Here is a 19,441-nt window from a genome sequence, read left to right on the forward strand (position 1 = left end):
GGGGCACAGGGGCCCCACACCATAGGTCGGCGCGGCCAGGGGGGGCCGCGCCGCCCTAGGGTTTGGCCTCCCTGTGGCCCCACTTCGTCTCCTCTTCGGACTTCTGGAAGCTTCGTGGAAAAATAGGCCCCTGGGCTTTGATTTCGTCCAATTCCGAGAATATTTCGTTACTAGGATTTACGAAACCAAAAACAGCAGAAAACAAAGAATCGGCACTTCGGCATCTTGTTAATAGGTTAGTTCCGAGAAAATGCACGAATATGACATAAAGTGTGCATAAAACATGTAGATAACATCAATAATGTGGCATGGAACATAAGAAATTATCGATACGTCGGAGACGTATCAGCATCCCCAAGCTTAGTTCTGCTCGTCCCGAGCAGGTAAAACGATAACACAGATAATTTCTGGAGTGACATACCATCATAATCTTGATCATACTATTTGTAAAGCATATGTAGTGAATGCAGCGATCAAAACAATGTGTATGACATGAGTAAACAAGTGAATCATAAAGCAAAGACTTTTCATGAATAGCACTTCAAGACAAGCATCAATAAGTCTTGCATAAGAGTTAACTCATAAAGCAATAATTCAAAGTAAAAGCATTGAAGCAACACAAAAGAAGATTAAGTTTCAGCGGTTGCTTTCAACTTGTAACATGTATATCTCATGGATATTGTCAACATAGAGTAATATAATAAGTGCAATAAGCAAGTATGTAGGAATCAATGCATAGTTCACACAAGTGTTTGCTTCTTGAGGTGGAGAGAAATAGGTGAACTGACTCAACATTGAAAAGTAAAAGAATGGTCCTCCATAGAGGAAAAGCATCGATTGCTATATTTGTGCTAGAGCTTTGATTTTGAAAACATGAAACAATTTTGTCAACGGTAGTAATAAAGCATATGAGTTATGTAAATTATATCTTATAAGTTGCAAGCCTCATGCATAGTATACTAATAGTGCCCGCACCTTGTCCTAATTAGCTTGGACTACCGGATCATCACAATGCACTGTTTTTACCAAGTGTCACAAAGGGATACCTCTATGCCGCCTGTACAAAGGTCTAAGGAGAAAGCTCGCATTGGATTTCTCGCTATTGATTATTCTTCAACTTAGACATCCATACCGGGACAACATAGACAACAGATAATGGACTCCTCTTTTATGCATAAGCATGTAACAACAATTAATAATTTTCTCATTTGAGATTGAGGATATATGTCCAAAACTGAAACTTCCACCATGGATCATGGCTTTAGTTAGCGGCCCAATGTTCTTCTCTAACATATGCATGCTTAACCATAAGGTGTTAGATCTCTCTTACTTCAGACAAGACGAACATGCATAGCAACTCACATGAAATTCAACAATGACTAGTTGATGGCGTCCCCAGAAACATGGTTATCGCACAACAAGCAACTTAATAAGAGATAAAGTGCATAATTACATATTCAATACCACAATAGTTTTTAAGCTATTTGTCCCATGAGCTATATATTGCAAAGGTGAAGAATGGAATTTTAAAGGTAGCACTCAAGCAATTTACTTTGGAATGGCGGAAAATACCATGTAGTAGGTAGGTATGGTGGACACAAATGGCATAGTGGTTGGCTCAAGTATTTTGGATGCATGAGAAGTATTCCCTCTCGATACAAGGTTTAGGCTAGCAAGGTTTATTTGAAACAAACACAAGGATGAACCGGTGCAGCAAAACTCACATAAAAGACATATTGAAAACATTATAAGAATCTACATCGTCTTCCTTGTTGTTCAAACTCAATACTAGAAATTATCTAGACCTTAGAGAAACCAAATATGCAAACCGAATTTAAGCATGCTCTATGTATTTCTTCATTAATGGGTGCAAAGCATATGATGCAAGAGCTTAATCATGAGCACAACAATTGCCAAGTATCACATTACCCAAGACATTTATAGCAATTACTACATGTATCATTTTCCAATTCCAACCATATAACAATTTAACAAAGGAGAAACTTCGCCATGAATACTATGAGTAGAAACCAAGGACATACTTGTCCATATGCTACAGCGGAGCGTGTCTCTCTCCCATAAAGTGAATGCTAGGATCCATTTTATTCAAACAAAATAAAAAACAAAAACAAACCGACGCTCCAAGAAAAAGCACATAAGATGTGATGGAATAAAAATATAGTTTCAGGGGAGGAACCTGATAATGTTGTCGATGAAGAAGGGGATGCCTTGGGCATCCCCAAGCTTAGACGCTTGAGTCTTCTTGATATATGCAGGGGTGAACCACCGGGGCATCCCCAAGCTTAGAGCTTTCACTCTCCTTGATCATGTTGCATCATACTCCTCTCTTGATCCTTGAAAACTTCCTCCACACCAAACTCGAAACAACTCATTAGAGGGTTAGTGCACAATATAAATTGACATATTCAGAGGTGACACAATCATTCTTAATACTTCTGGACATTGCATAATGCTACTGGACATTAGTGGATCAAAGAAATTCATCCAACATAGCGAAAGAGGCAATGCGAAATAAAAGGCAGAATCTGTCAAAACAGAACAGTTCGTATTGACGAATTTTAAAATGGCACCAGACTTGCTCAAATGAAAATGCTCAAATTGAATGAAAGTTGCGTACATATCTGAGGATCACTCACGTAAATTGGCATAATTTTCTGAGTTACCTACAGAGAGGTGGACCCAGATTCATGACAGCAAAGAAATCTGGAACTGCGCAGTAATCCAAATCTAGTACTTACTTTTCTATCAACGGCTTAACTTGGCACAACAAAACACAAAACTAAGATAAGAAGAGGTTGCTACAGTAGTAAACAACTTCCAAGACACAAAATAAAAACAAAGTACTGTAGGTAAAAACATGGGTTGTCTCCCATAAGCGCTTTTCTTTAACGCCTTTCAGCTAGGCGCAGAAAGTGTGTATCAAGTATTATCAAGAGACGAAGTGTCAACATCATAATTTGTTCTCATAATGGAATCAAAAGGTAACTTCATTCTCTTTCTAGGGAAGTGTTCCATACCTTTATTGAGAGGAAATTGATATTTTATATTACCTTCCTTCATATCAATGATAGCACCAACGATTCAAGAAAAGGTCTTCCCAATATAATGGGACAAGATGCATTGCATTCAATATCCAAGACAACAAAATCAACGGGAACAAGGTTATTGTTAACGGTAATGCGAACATTATCAACTTTACCCAAAGGTTTCTTTGTAGAATGATCAGCAAGATTAACATCCAAATAACAATTTTTCAGCGGTGGCAAGTCAAGCATATCATAAATTTTCTTAGGCATAACAGAAATACTTGCACCAAGATCACATAAAGCATTACAATCAAAATCTTTAACCTTCATCTTAATGATGGGCTCCCAACCATCCTCTAGCTTTTTAGGAATAGAGGCTTCACGCTCTAGTTTCTCTTCTCTAGCTTTTATGAGAGCATTTGTAATATGATGTGTAAAAGCCAAATTTATAGCACTAGCATTAGGACTTTTAGCAAGTTTTTGCAAGAACTTTATAACTTCAGAGATGTGGCAATCATCAAAATTCAAACCATTATAATCTAAAGCAATGGGATCATCATCCCTAATGTTGGAAAAAATTTCAGCAGCTTTATCACAGGCAGTTTCAGCAGTTTTAGCAGTTTCAGGCAGTTTCTCGCGCTTTGCATTAGAAGTGGAAACATTGCTAACACCAATTCTTTTATTAGTATTAGTAGGAGGTGCAGCAACATGTGTAGCATTAACATTACTAGTGGTGGTAATAGTCCAGACTTTAGCTATATTCTTCTCTTTAGCTAGTTTTTCATTTTCTTCTCTATCCCACCTAGCACCTGTGATTCAGCCATTAATCTTATATTCTCATTAATTCTAACTTGAATGGCATTTGCTGTAGTAGTAATCTTATCATCTAAATCCTCAGGTTTAGCAGCCATTTTATTAATTAAAGAAGATTGTGATGCAGACATATACGAGATTCGGGTTTCAGCATTAGCAAGTTTAGTTTGCAACCCCGAGATCTCCCTATTCAAATTTTCAAGTTGATTCCCTATATTCTTCAACAAGGTAGATTGCTCATTCATAATTTTAGTAAACAATTTATTTTGCTCATATTGTGATTGCATAAAGCTCTTAGTGGATCTTTCAATTTCTAGCATCTTTTCTTCATTAGATGAAGCATATCTACCATAAGAATTACCATTAACAGGGTATGGCCTAGAATCATTGTGGTTGCTATTTTTAATGAAATTCACATCAACATATTCTTTTTGAGCAACTAATGACGCTAACGGAACATTATTAGGATCAATATTAGTCCTATTATTCACAAGCATAGACATAATAGCATCAATCTTATCACTCAAGGAAGAGGTTTCATGATGTAATTTACCTTCTTACCTTGGGGAGCTCTTTCCGTGTGCCATTCAGAGTAGTTGATCATCATATTATCAAGAAGCTTTGTTGCTTCACCAAGAGTGATGGACATAAAGGTACCTCCAGCAGCTGAATCCAATAAATTCCGTGAAGAAAAATTTAGTCCTGCATAGAAGGTTTGGATGATCATCCAAGTAGTCAGTCCATGAGTTGGGCAATTTTTAACCAGAGATTTCATTCTTTCCCAAGCTTGAGCAACATGTTCAGTATCTAATTGTTTAAAATTCATTATGCTACTCCTCAAAGATATAATTTTAGCAGGGGGATAATATCTACCAATAAAAGCATCCTTGCATTTAGTCCATGAATCAATACTATTCTTAGGCAGAGATAGCAACCAATCTTTAGCTCTTCCTCTTAATGAGAAAGGGAACAATTTTAGTTTAATAATATCACCATCTACATCTTTATATTTTTGCATTTCACATAGTTCAACAAAATTATTAAGATGGGCAGCAGCATCATCAGAACTAACACCAGAAAATTGCTCTCGCATAACAAGATTCGATAAAGCGAGGTTTAATTTCAAAGAATTCTGCTGTAGTAGCAGGTGGAGCAATAGGGGTGCATAAGAAATCATTATTATTTGTGGTTGTGAAGTCACACAACTTAGTATTTTCAGCGTTGGCCATTTTAGCAACAGTAAATAAAGCAAACTAGATAAAGTAAATGCAAGTAAACTAATTTTTTTTTGTGTTTTTGATATAGAGTGCAAGACAGTAAATAAAGTAAAAACTAGCAACTAATTTTTTTGTATTTTGATATAATGCAGCAAACAAAGTAGTAAATAAAATAAAGCAAGACAAAAACAAAGTAAAGAGATTGAGAAGTGGAGACTCCCCTTGCAGCGTGTCTTGATCTCCCCGGCAACGGCGCCAGAAATTTGCTTGATGCGTGTGGTTGGCACGTCCGTTGGGAACCCCAAGAGGAAGGTGTGATGCGCACAGCGGCAAGTTTCCTTCAGTAAGAAACCAAGGTTTAATCGAACCAGTAGGAGTCAAGAAGCACGTTGAAGGTTGATGGCGGCGGGATGTAGTGCGGCGCAACACCAGAGATTCCGGCGCCAACGTGGAACCTGCACAACACAACCAAAGTACTTTGCCCCAACGAAACAGTGAGGTTGTCAATCTCACCGGCTTGCTGTAACAAAGGATTAACCGTATCGTGTGGAAGATGATTGTTTGCAGAAAAACGAGTAGAACAAGTATTGCAGATGGGTGTATTTCAAGAAAGAGAATTGGACCGGGGTCCACAGTTCACTAGAGGTGTCTCTCCCATAAGACGAACAGCATGTTGGGTGAACAAATTACAGTTGGGCAATTGACAAATAAAGAGAGCATGACCATGCACATACATATCATGATGATTATAGTGAGATTTAATTGGGCATTACGACAAAGTACATAGACCGCCATCCAACTGCATCTATGCCTAAAAAGTCCACCTTCAGGTTATCATCCGAACCCCTTCCAGTATTAAGTTGCAAAGCAACAGACAATTGCATTAAGTATGGTGCGTAATGTAATCAACAACTACATCCTTAGACATAGCATCAATGTTTTATCCCTAGTGGCAACAGCACAACACAACCTTAGAACTTTCTGTCACTGTCCCAGGTGTCAATGCAGGCATGAACCCACTATCGAGCATAAGTACTCCCTCTTGGAGTTACAAGCATCTACTTGGCCAGAGCATCTACTAGTAACGGAAAGCATGCAAGATCATAAACAACACGTAGATATAACTTTAATAATCAACATAACAAGTATTCTCTATTCATCGGATCCCAACAAACGCAACATATAGAATTACAGATAGATGATCTTGATCATGTTAGGCAGCTCACAAGATCCAACAATGAAAGCACAATGGGGAGAAGACAACCATCTAGCTACTGCTATGGACCCATAGTCCAGGGGTAGACTACTCACTCATCACTCCGGAGGCGACCATGGCGGTGTAGAGTCCTCCGGGAGATGATTCCCCTCTCCGGCAGGGTGCCGGAGGCGATCTCCTGGATCCCCCGAGATGGGATCGGCGGCGGCGGCGTCTCAGTATGTTTTCTCGTATCGTGGCTCTCGGTACTGGGGGTTTCGTCACGGAGGCTTTAAGTAGGCGAAAGGGCAAGTCAGGAGGGGGCACAGGGGCCCCACACCATAGGTCGACGCGGCCAGGGGGGGCCGCGCCGCCCTAGGGTTTGGCCTCCCTGTGGCCCCACTTCGTCTCCTCTTCGGACTTCTGGAAGCTTCGTGGAAAAATAGGCCCCTGGGCTTTGATTTCGTCCAATTCCGAGAATATTTCGTTACTAGGATTTACGAAACCAAAAACAGCAGAAACAAAGAATCGGCACTTCGGCATCTTGTTAATAGGTTAGTTCCAGAAAATGCACGAATATGACATAAAGTGTGCATAAAACATGTAGATAACATCAATAATGTGGCATGGAACATAAGAAATTATCGATACGTCGGAGACGTATCATTCCTCACAGAATTCATCAAAGATTTTAGGAAAATATTCACCACCACGATCCGACCTAAGACGCTTGATCTTTCTCTCTAGTTGATTATCAACTTCAGCCTTATAAATTTTAAAGTAGTCTAAAGCTTCATCTTTAGTTCGCAACAAATAAACATAGCAAAATCTAGTCGCACCATCAATCAATGTCATGAAATATCTCTTTCCACCTTTTGTCAACACACCATTCATCTCGCATAGATCAGAATGTATGAGTTCTAGAGGTGCCAAGTTTCTCTCCTCGGCCGCCTTGTGAGGCTTCCGGGGTTGCTTTGATTGCACGCAACTATGACACTTAGAACCTTTGGCAATGGTGAAATTCGGAATTAAACTTAAACTGGATAGCCGAGACATTAAACCAAAATTAATGTGACATAAACGAGAATGCCAAACACTGGTATCATCACTGACATTGCCACAAATATGGTTCACAGACTTATTACTGAAATCAGAAAGCGAAAAGCGGAACAAGCCTCCGCACTCATAGCCTTTACCAATAAATTGTCCAAACTTGGAAACAACTACTTTATTCGACTCTAAAACAACCTTAAACCCATCTCTGCATAGAAGGGAGCCGCTAACGAGATTCTTGTTCATAGTAGGGACATGCTGCACGTTCCTTAGCTGCACGATCTTCCCCGAAGTGAACTTCAGATCTACCGTGCCAACACCACGAACAGAAGCATGTGACCCATTCCCCATCAAGACGGAAGAATCCCGGGCGACCTGGTAAGAAGTGAACATGGAGATGTCAGCACACACATGAACATTAGCACCTGTATCAATCCACCAACATGGAGATTGAAATACTGAAAGAACAGTAAAGAGATTACCGTACCCATCAGCATTGCTAGCGGTCACCGTGTTGACTTGCCTCGCCTTTTTCTTGCGGTCTGCCCTCTCTGGACAGTCCTTAGAAAAGTGGCGATCTCTCCACAGGTAAAGCAGCTCGGATCTGCTTTGTTTATCATCTTCTTCTTCTTGAAGGTTGTAGTCTTCATAGGCTTATTGAAGGAGGGCTTGTTATTCCCTTTATTCTTCTTTGTAGGGTTTCTTCCGCACCATGTTGGCGCTAGACTGACCCTCTCCTTTCTCGGTAGTATCTTTAGCCCGAGCTTTCTCCTCAACATCAAGAGACGCTATCGATTTTCAGCGATATCTCCTGTCTCTTGTGTTTGAGAGTTGTGGCAAAGTTCCTCCATGAAGGAGGCAACTTAGCGATGATGCATCCAGCCACAAACTTATCGGGTAAGGCACACTTAAGGAGTTCAAGCTCTTTCGCAATGCACTTTGTATCTCATGAGCTTGTTCGACTACGAGAACGGTTGTTTACCATCCCGATGTCATGGAAGCTCTTCATGATGTACAGTTCCTTTGCACATCGGTTGCACCGAATTTAGCATTCAGTGCATCCCAGAGCTCTTTACCGTCTACTATGTGCATGTACACATCACATAGACGATCAGCAAGAATACTCAGAAAGCATCCGACAAAGAGAGTATTGTCTTCCTTGAACTTGTTCTGATCTTGGTCAGATATAGTTCCTTCAGGTAAGCCATTACTAACTTGGAATACTTTCAGATGAGTAAGCCAGAGCGTGGCCTTAATCTGCCACCTCTTAAAGTGCACACCGGTAAACTTATCCGGCCTCAGTGCATCAGCAAAACCAGCCATTGTTAACTCAGAAAATTGCCTACAATTAGGTTTTTGGATTGTTGGATAATTAGGCACAATTTCCATGATTAATTCCAGAATATTAAACATGACGACAGTAACTACTAACATGTGAAACTCGAACATACTAGATGCAGTGATCAACATGAACAGTAGCAAAGCAAGCGATACTGACATCCATCGCTAAACAAATCGAGATATGTCGCACGTACCGATCTGGTGGAGGTGGCGGTGGAGGTGTAGCAGATGATGTCGCAGCAGTAACGTTGTTGATGACAACGTTGTGGACGACAGGGACGACGGGTCGAAGTAGACGGTAGGCAGCACCGCCCGACTTGGACGGAAGACGACCCGTGATGAAGAGCTTGAGCAGTCGCGCAGAGCGCTTCCCAAAAACCTAATTCGCCCTCTCCCGTACAGGATCGCAAGGACGAGCGGTTCCGGAGACCTGCTCTCCCATTCGCTGATGCACGTCGGCGCGCGGGATGGAGTAGGCTATGATGGCGGCGCAAGCAGAGAGAGGTGGAAACCTTAACTCGTCTATCAGATGTGTTTCAAGAGATTATATAGGCTCAGGAAACCCTAGGCGAAAAGTAAGGAAAGTCTCGGCTCGAGGCTCAATCCACTCACCACGAGCGCGGCGCGCGTCGTGACGTGACGTGTCGAGTCGAGTCGAGACGAGACGAGACGAGCGAGCGAGGAGGAGGAGAAGCGCGCGTGAACCACTCCTATTCTTACTCACTTACTAGTGGTGGAACAACCCACCTTATAAGGTGGTCTAACTTCCTCCCAACTTTCCATGTGGGACTAAACTTCCCACCTCTTGCCACTCCCTAGTGAGCTGCCACCAACTTGGGCTCAAACTCACAAGGCTGCCACTAAGTGGGCTTTGAGATTTATAGGGAAATCTGAAATCTAGTATGGGCCAATGTATATGGGCCAAATATTTCAACAAAAAGAAGACACACAGTTATATTCAGGACTGAGAGGTATCGGGATCCATCTCTACGCCGAAATCATCTGTGAATGTCGTGTCAACATATTACACTGAGGTGATTCTGTTTACATCTGTGTGTCCTACATAGCAATCAGACGAGTAGACTATTTGCATCGCTTACCCTCAAATCAATTATATCCATTAATTTCCGTCAATCCAATGGCTTAAATTAATTCATACCACAGTCCAAAACTGGTGTGGTATGTTACATACCACGCGAAATTTTCACAGCTAAAAATGTAAAAAAGCTAGACGGGCCAGCCCAATATACAGGCCTAGCCCAATACACTGATACAGCCCTAAGATCTTCTGATCGCAGCCTCAATCCCTAGTTCTTCCTTCGTGAGCAGGGATACGTGACGTGGCGGCGCCGGCGCCGGCGCCGGCGCCGCACCGCCGCCAACGCTGCTCTCTCTCTCCCCAAGTCCGGCGCCACCGCCCCTCACCCCCTCAAGACAGCACGAAGTTCTGGTGTATACCTACTCCCCTTCGCCGTTCCCCCTCTTCCCCACTTCTGTCTCGGCGGAGGCGGCGGCCTTCCTCCGATCTCCGCCCACGGATTGTCCGCGGGCGTGGCGGACAGGCTTGATATGGCCATCGGGATGAGGGAGGTGCGAAAGAGGCGATGAGCGGCACGGCGTCGCTGTGCTTTGTTGGTTCGCCTGGTCGCATCCTCCACGACCCACGGCCGGTGACGACCACCTGCTGTTGGAGCCTCCTCTCCAGTCTTGTTCATTGTCTGTAGTGAAGGTAAATCCTCCATTTTTTTTCTATGTTTCCTATTTCTTGCAAGGATATTGTTATGTACTTGATGTGTATGTGTGAGATTTTAGACAGAAGTAGAGTATCTTCTTTCAGACTATCACTCTACAGGCCTAGCTTTAGAATTAGATGTATGAAACAATTTTTAGGTGGCCTAAGCAATGTTTTAGATGCGCCCTTCAAACCTCAGTCCAACAAATAGAAGCGCCTCATGTAATGTAAGGTAAGACTGGTTCAAGCTTGTCTATTTGCTAAAGAAGCTTAGCTTCTGCATAACCCTTTTTGGCGTAGCATTTCTTTAGTGTGCATTCACATGGCATAAGCATGTCAAACAAAATAAATTTCTAGTTCACTAGGTGTCTCATGTTAAATTCACATCTCCTATTGTTATCTCTTTCACTTGAAAGTTTAATTTGTTGTTAATCCTAGCTGGAAACTGCTACTTATATTTTCGTATCTGTGGTCAGTAGTATAGTATATTTTGCCAATTCATACGAACTCTTGTCTTGTACCTAAAGATGAAGTTTTACTTTCATAATGAGTACTTTTTGCAGGTTTTGAGTAGGTAATCCAACACTATGCTAGCCACGTGCTGTCCTTAACATACCGTGCTAGCAGAGGTAAAATATGTATACTTATTAATTAATTATTATGAAAGTGCTCCAGGCTGCATATGATTTCTTCTGAGTTCCTGGCAATTTAAGGGTTGACTTATTCTTCATACCGGCCGAAAGCATCACCATCAGCCAAACCGTGCTAGTTATCCAATTTGGTTTATTGTCTTGCATACATTGATTGTTTCTTGCCGATGGGTCTGCCTCATGTATTTGCAGGCCATCAACATTGAAGGTCTTGCACTGATCATGTTTATGGAGTAGCATGCTGCAAACTCAGGATGGGTTATTGAGAAGGGTGGATGGTCTCAACTGGTTGTCCTTCCGCACAATGAGTTCAATCACCCCGAGCTGAAGAAGAACACAACGGACACCGTTCGAGCACATCACTCGCATATTCCCTGTATTGAGCTGATTGAACAACCGTGGCCAAATTGACACTGAACACTGCTGTGGTCTTGGTTGCACCCAGACCTCCAGAGAGTTTTTTAGAACATGGAATGAAGAAGCTAGTCTTGGCGATTGTATTTTCTGTTCAGTGATACAGATTGTTCGTGATTTCGATGAGCTAGACCGTCTTAGGTTCCACGACAAGGCTACTCAGGTGGGTGCTGAGAAAATTGACATTGAGGAGGAAAAGCTCAGGTTAATGTTTGACGTAACAAGACAACGCCTTTTATAGATGATTTGGCAGAGCAGGATCAGGATGAAAAGAAGATCATGCAACAATTATATAACGAAAAGATTCAAGGTGATAGAAGAGTTGGAAGCGAATGTTGCTCGAGGTTCTTATAGACAAATTGATCAAATTTTCAGACAAATTGATCAAATTTTCCGTAGCAACCGTTAGTGTAGTCATCACATGAGCTCCTGAGTGCCATGTAAATAATGTTGAATTCATACTCTCTGTCATTTTCTCTTGTTTGAGGAGAGCTCAATCTTACTCATGTAATAGTACTAGCAACTTGGTGGTTCTCGGACTAAAGCAAAGTAGCTTTGTATTTTTTTGGTTCAGGTACTTGTTGGTTTATCATCTAGTTTAGTGAATGTTTCAGTTCCTGCTGCTAGCATTTTCTCTTGTTTGAGGACAATGTCACTCCTGTAATAGCTACTCCTAATAACTAGATTGAAGCTCCATCATGTAATAGCTATTGCTTTCTATCTACTATTTTTGAAGTTGTGTAATGGTGGTTGAATGGTCTGCAAATTTTGTTGCTTGCAACCTATGGTGTCAGCTACACAATGGACTTGTACTGAACAGACTATTTACTGAAGCAAGCTTTTGAGCAGCTCATGTTCTAATCGATCTAAGCTGCTGCAAAATTATTAAATGCATATTATGACAAAAATGCATACTACACGGCTACGGTGTATATACAACTTGAATAACCAACCGATCACAGGTTCAATTCAACACAGACACAATTCTCGAATACAACTTTCGTTTCTTACAATTACATCCAATACTAATTGAATTGGTATTACGCAACATTGCAGCAGCGCTGCCGGAGGTGTTCATCGACATAGCCACTCCAGGAACAGCCATGCACCCTCCCCTACACCAGAGCACCTGTAGATAACAACAGAAACTTCAATCGACTGAATTTACATTTAACCAAAGAATGGATATGTATGGTATTAAATATTGCGCTCTAATGCTGCAATATTTCCTCTATTTTTCCATTATATGCACACACACAACTTGATAAAATTTCAACATATTAATTCTTTATATTTCTCAGTTGAACAGTGATAGTGGGAGTCATGTCCAACAAAATACTAACCAGATCATCTTACATAGGCTAATTATCTTTTACATCATATATATACTGCGAAGATATCAGTCTAAGGAAAAATATAAACAATTGTCTTAGTACAAAACCTGAAGATGGTTTCCTGGTTTTGAGTTCTCTCTGAATTTAAACACAACCTAGGATGATAAAAGTAGCCTTAAAGAGTTGTTTTGCGTTACCCCCAAATAAATATTGCTGGTAACAATTGAAAATCCAAATCAGCTTCAGCAGCCCTCTAGAAAGAGACCCACAATGGTTTGGGAAACCTTGGTTCCCAGGTTTCATTGTACTTTTGATAACTATCAAGAAGAGTCAGTGCATCACCAGACCTGTATGTATTGTTGTAGACATAGAACATGTGTAATCTTGCTAGCCGAGTAAATAAGGCCATTGTCAGATATAAACTGTCAATCCTTTACTAAAGATATATGCTTTTTTTCTTGTTTGTGATATAATTTTTTTTCCATAGTAATATAGTTGAAGTGTAATATTCACTGACTAGTACCAACACAAACTGCTTGAGCTAATAATCTAGGTTCAAAGCTGAGCTCAAGCCTACATGACATTCAGTAAGCCCTATGAGACGAGTTCGGGTTAACGCCACGCAAACCATTGCACCTACACTACACTATGGCAGCACGGCGCATAGAACAAGGCTCCCAATGTAGCAGAAACCGCAAATACAAATGCCCACCGATCTGATGCACACAGTAGATTACCTAGCTCATTTAACACTTACAAAATTTGTCAAATCTATGCACACAGTACATTAACTAGTAAATCAAGCGATGTAGTAGACTGCTTCCTAGAAAATTAATTATATAAAGGAGACAATAGATTAACTAGTAAAACACATGAAGTACAAAATCATCCGTGTTGCCAGTAGAAGTGACACAAAAAACTGTTTCGCTGAACTTTTAGGCCCAAACTCTTCCATGGAATGTCAGATAGGATATCTTTTTCTGTTGAAGTCCATCGCTCCTCATATAAAAATGTGAATCACCTTATTTTAGAAAGAACCTCACATAAAATAAAAACCCACTGCGATACTTCTTGGACATCATTTGTTAGTTGCTACAGCATGATGATAGACTGCTTTCTAGAATATTATATAAAGGAGATAGTTTGTTGTTTAAAAAACTTCAAAAAAGAGCATGTGTGCTTAATGGTACAGTGGTGTGCTTTCTACATAATAAATGTGGACTGCAGCATTGTACTTCTGGACGAGTTTCTTGTTAAAATAACTTTCAGATGACTTCACTAGAGAAACCTTTTTTAGATATAAACAAATAATTATACTGCTTAAATTTTTTAATCTACGAACATACTCCTAGCTGACTGAATTTGGCTAACAATTGGAATAATCTATAAGATTGGGTTAGGTGCTTTTTCTCCGAAGCACTTGGTCTTCCACGACATAGGAGATCAGCGAGGACGGTTGGCCGGTGGGCACAGCGGCGCAACAGTTTAGCACTTCAGTCTCAAGGGAGAGAAGCGGAATTGAGGATGCATGTCAAGACTTGCGTACCTGAACCTGCTACCACCTCCAAGACGGCGGCAATGGAGGAATACGATGGCGATGAAGAACGGGGCCGATCTGGTTGCGGCGTGCCGCCGAGCTAGTCGATGGTGGACGTGGCAGCGGAGGCGACCCTGCTCGATGTGGCGGAGGAGGCGGCGTCTCTGATTGATTTGCCGGCGGCGGCGGCGGCGGCGGTAGTGCTCACGCCTACGCAGAGTCGTGGTAGCGGATTTGATGCGGCGGCGGCCGGCGTCGTCGTCGCTTGCTTCCGGAGAGGTCAGGAGTCGGGGTCGTGGGCAACCGATTAGGCAAAGCGTGTGGGCTGGACCGAATGCTATTTTTTCATTATCTGCTTCTTGTTGGGCTGCTGGGCCTAATGTATGTCGTTTAATCTTGACCGTTCTCTTAAATCATACCTCTCCCTCTTTAGTGGTGGTAAAAGGTACTGTAAAATAAGCCAAATCTCCTCGTCTAGGTGCGTCCCTCCTTATTAGAACGGCTCTATCCTTCACTAGCAAGTGTGTGGGGCAAGGATGTGACACATGTATCAGATTTCTGAAGTGGGATGAGATAAGGGAAGGGACGGTGGCAAGGAACACATGTAAATTTTCTCTTCAACCTCTTCCTGCCTCCGCAACCCTGATAAAAATTCGCCAACTTCAGCTGATCTACAACAGCTAAGCGGGGTGTTTTGGAGTAATGATCTCCATCTACCATCGTGGGGCTTCTCATTACTTACACGACAAATTACATGTGATTTATTTTGATCCTTTTCAAATGTTCAAGATCACATAAAATCTCCATACATTAGCTATCTGATTCTGTCTTAACAACCCCTTCATTCTAAACTGTTGAAACTTCTCTTGAGTAGCTCAATTTGCGAAGGCAAAGGCTAGCTGATCTTCGAACGTGATAAGCTGAATGTCCAGTGCTCCGTGAGCAATCTTCTCGCACAAAGAATGAAAATCAATTTCAATGTGTTTTCCTTCGCCATGAAACACCAGATTTATAGACATGTGGCTCAAATATTATCACACCATAAAATTGGCGGTCTATCACCAAAATTCTTTGGCGCGGTCTAGATCCATATTCAGCCGAGCTATTAGCTAGAGCCTTATACTCCGCCTCGGTGCTAGAAGAAGAAAACATGGGTTGTTTGCGAGGACTCTAGGATATGAGATTTGGTTCAAGAAATATAGCAAAGCCACATGTAGATCGCAAATCATCTGGACACGTGGACAAATTAGTATTGGTATGGATGAGAATGGCCGAGGGTGGCTTCTAATTCTTCAGCATACAAAAGAATTTGTTTGATCCTCTCATAATGTACGTTGCGACAAATAATGACATAATTTATTCCCAGCAAAGGACAAGTCATACATTGTCCATGTCAAATATTGGAACCCTCATACCAAGATCATGTACTTAAGGCGATGCGGATATCCACGTGGATCTCATCGCTACGCAAGGTTTAGCAACCAGCTGCATCCCCCCATCCTTCCCATACCATTGTTCCAAACTAAATCCCACATCTTGAGTGCAACCGCGGTAATTTTGTGGAAACACATACTACAAGGTGGTTGACATAGGTATGCCCAAGAGGCATACCACAAGTGTACCCCTGTTTATGTTATTGGAGTCGAAGATGCGTGGATTTGAAGATTTGGAGACCCACAAAGCCGAAGATGTAAAGCCCAAGAAACTAGAGTCAATATAAGGAAACTTATAATAGTGTATGGAAAGACCCAATACGGCCCGATATTTTGTATACTTGTACGACACGGAAAGGCTCGGCTTCGCCTTATTTATAAGGGCGAAGTTCAGGGTGAAAAGAGCATGAATCAATTGTAAACCCTAGCCGCCGTATTGTTACTAGTTGGACGCCTTTGTTCATCTGACCACCTTCGAGTCCTACTTGCCCTCTACTTTTCACGAAACCCTAAGTCTACAATCCGTAGGCATTGACCAGTCCATACCTCATCAATTCGCCGTCTGTGGAGATTGGAGGTTGCAAGGTCTTGATCTCGATGGCATCTTCATCATCATCGGCGTCAAGCAACTCAATGGAAGGAGATACACAGATCCAATCTAGTCTTGTCGATTTTGTTCCTCACCCTCCCGCCCGTTTGCATGCATATGCCAATCTGGAAGGAACAATGGAGATGACGTTCGGGAGCTTCCGCTTCCTCGTCGGGAAAGATGGTTCACACCGCTTTTCGGCACCGAATTTTTCGGGACCATCGGCGGCCAAGCCTGAATCCTCGAGATCGTCAACATCATCCGTTGAGTCGGCGCTGAAGAGATTTCATTATCATGCATCACAAAGCCCGCTGATAGCGGGAAAGTCGCCGATCTGTTTTGCGGGGTAACTTTCGGGTCGACCGCGGAAACCGATCTACTCCAAGATAGTGACTTCGTCAGCTTCACCAACTTCGACTTCAGCAACAACACCAACTTCACCGCTAATAAGGGGGTCCTTGCTGATCTACGTGACGGTGTCACCTATATTGTGTGCAGTGAGTCCTGACGTGAGAAACACATCTTTGTGTTTTGTAAGGAGTGAAGCATGTTGGTTAGCTTGTGAATTTCTAGTTTTATATTGCTTTGTGACTAAATATAAAACCACCAGGCAGCGTTCCAAGCCCTAAAAAGGACATCATGGATGAGCCGTAACTACAACATTCCTGATTAAAGCAATGATAGAAGGCAAGCAATGATAAAGTACCACGCCAAAGCACCTGCAAATAAACCACACCTATTACATAGTGCCTAAACGTGTTGTAGGCGGCGCGCGGCGAAGCACGCTTGTCCTCCTAGTAGGAAGTAAAGAATGACGTTAGATTTGAACGGTAAGTGGTCCTACCATCTCAAATTGATGTCAAAGTTGCTAATTTGAAATGGATGAATGTGGAACAAATATGATGACCGAAGTGATATCATCTTGATGCTACCGTCATGAAAATACGCGCACATGCCCTATAAAGTCAAGTTGATTTTTTCAGCTAGACTTCCAGCACGTGTATGATAAGAAATTCAAAAATCCAGTGCGATCGCAATGCTATTTGCAAGTATCACCGGATGCTAAAGTAAAAGTTAAACCTCTCAATGAGTTTTTTCTTTGGAACTCGATGGTTGTTTTTTTTATAAAAGAAATATATTAATATCATGGAATATCACGGGGATATGAATTACCCCCAGCCTCTGCAACAACGCAATATCCTAATGGTAATATGGATGCACACATTCGAAAAAAGAAGAAGAAATTAAAACATGAAAAAGCCTCGCTATATAGTGTTCCGGTCATCGCAGCAGCAACACGGGCACCATCAAGACACTAAGTGAAGTTCCAATTCTCAAAAAGGGACAATTACCGAGCATGCATCTAAATTCTCATACTCCTCACCATCAAGAAAATACGTGAAGTTTAAGTTCAAAATCTCGTACTTCAAGAAGAAAATAGTGCACAAGCGCCGTCGTCGCCCGATCATAGATCTTAGGTTTTCATCCTGAAGAAAGTCATCGCTCTCAAAATAATGCCTTCAACAAGGCTATTACCAGGCATAACCAATTAATTAAGGTCATGAAAGGATCGTATGCCGTACCTAGAGGGGGGTGAATAGGTGCTAACCAATTTTTAGTTCTTTTTCAATTTAGGCTTGACACAAAGGTAAATTCTCTAGATATCCAACTATGTGAATTTACCTATATGACAAGGCCAACTACTAAGCAAGATATAGCTACGCAATATATGAGAGATAATAAGATAGAGGTAACCGAGAGTGGAGCACGCGGAGACACGGAGTTGATTCCCGTAGTTCTCTTCCTTTGCAAGAAGGTACGTCTACGTTCGGAGGAGTGTGGTCGCTATGAAAGCCAGACTAACGCCACGAAGGCTTCACTCAGGTCTCCTGTGAGCACCGCCACGAAGGCCTAGCCCACTTCCACTAAGGGATTTCCTCGAGGCGGAAACCGGCCTTTACAAGGTTCTTGGGGCACACATCCACAACAAAATTGGAGACTCTCAAATCTGTAACAACAACAACAACAACAACAATATCAACTACAAACAACTAGGGTTTCTCAAAAGAGGAACACTAGCAAAGGGGCCCTCAAGCATATGAGGGGGAAATGCAAATCGCTTCGGTGAGGATGTAGATCGGGGTCTTCTCCTTCGGATCCCCAAAGATCAAGAGCTTTGGATGGTTGGGGGAGGAGATCTTGTGAATCTTGTGTTTCTTGAAGTGGCTCTAATGGTGGATGAACTTGGCAAATGATTGAGCAACTTGTCCCAATGGAGAAGAAAGCTATTTATATGAGTAGGTGCTTTAGATCTGACCGTTGTGGATGTTTTTGTGTAACACCGAAAGTTCCGGCCACAGGGGCCGGCTGGATCCCTTCACACCTGAGTAGCTGATGGACTGAGTGAGGGCGGAACTAGGGCAGAACTTCCGGCGACCGGAAGTTTCGGCCAAGTTCCGGCCTACTTCTGGAATCGTGCGAAAACCATACTGGAACCATCTGCGAGTAAAAATGCAGTTTTCAGAACTTTCCCGGAAGTAGGGCGGAAGTTCCGCTGACCGGAACTTCCGGCCTACTTCCGTCGAGCTTCATCATGTGAGGCGCTGAGATTGTGCTGATAAGAGCATCTAGGCGGAACTTCCGCCTGCAGGGGCCGGAACTTCCGCCTGAAGCAAAAAGGCAGCAATGACTCCAGTTTTTTCAATCCATTCCACCAGCCATGTATGTATAATGAAACCATGTACCTGTCTACATCAACACACATAAATAGATACCTATTGTTGACATCAAACACACAAAACCCAAAAGGGCGGGAAATGTTCTTTCAATCTCCCCCTTTTTGGTGTTTGATGACAACACAAGTATTTGCAAGGAATAATCAAAGTAAACAACAAGTATGTGAGAGATATAGAAGAGCTCCCCCTAGATATGAGCATGTACCAAGAAAATTTCTCCGAAAGCGAAGGTACACATATATGGAACAAAGCTCCCCCTATATCTTGCATCCATCTTCCATGGGTTAACAATAAACATAGTGATAGAGAGATCATACACACATAGATAACCATAGAAGACTCACATACGGA

The 19,441-nt window shown here is 42.0% G+C and overlaps 1 long non-coding RNA gene across 1 annotated transcript; it reads left to right on the top strand.

Moving 5' to 3' along the window:
* The first annotated feature begins 9,982 nt into the window (after positions 1-9,982).
* LOC127292683 (uncharacterized) lies at positions 9,983-12,206 on the top strand. The gene is made up of 3 exons (XR_007845313.1): positions 9,983-10,395; positions 10,962-11,027; positions 11,241-12,206. It is a non-coding gene; the product is annotated as an uncharacterized lncRNA (long non-coding RNA).
* The last annotated feature ends 7,235 nt before the right edge of the window (positions 12,207-19,441 follow it).

Source organism: Lolium perenne, chromosome 4, assembly GCF_019359855.2.
Source record: "Lolium perenne isolate Kyuss_39 chromosome 4, Kyuss_2.0, whole genome shotgun sequence".
In the NCBI taxonomy this organism is placed as follows: Eukaryota; Viridiplantae; Streptophyta; class Magnoliopsida; order Poales; family Poaceae; genus Lolium; species Lolium perenne.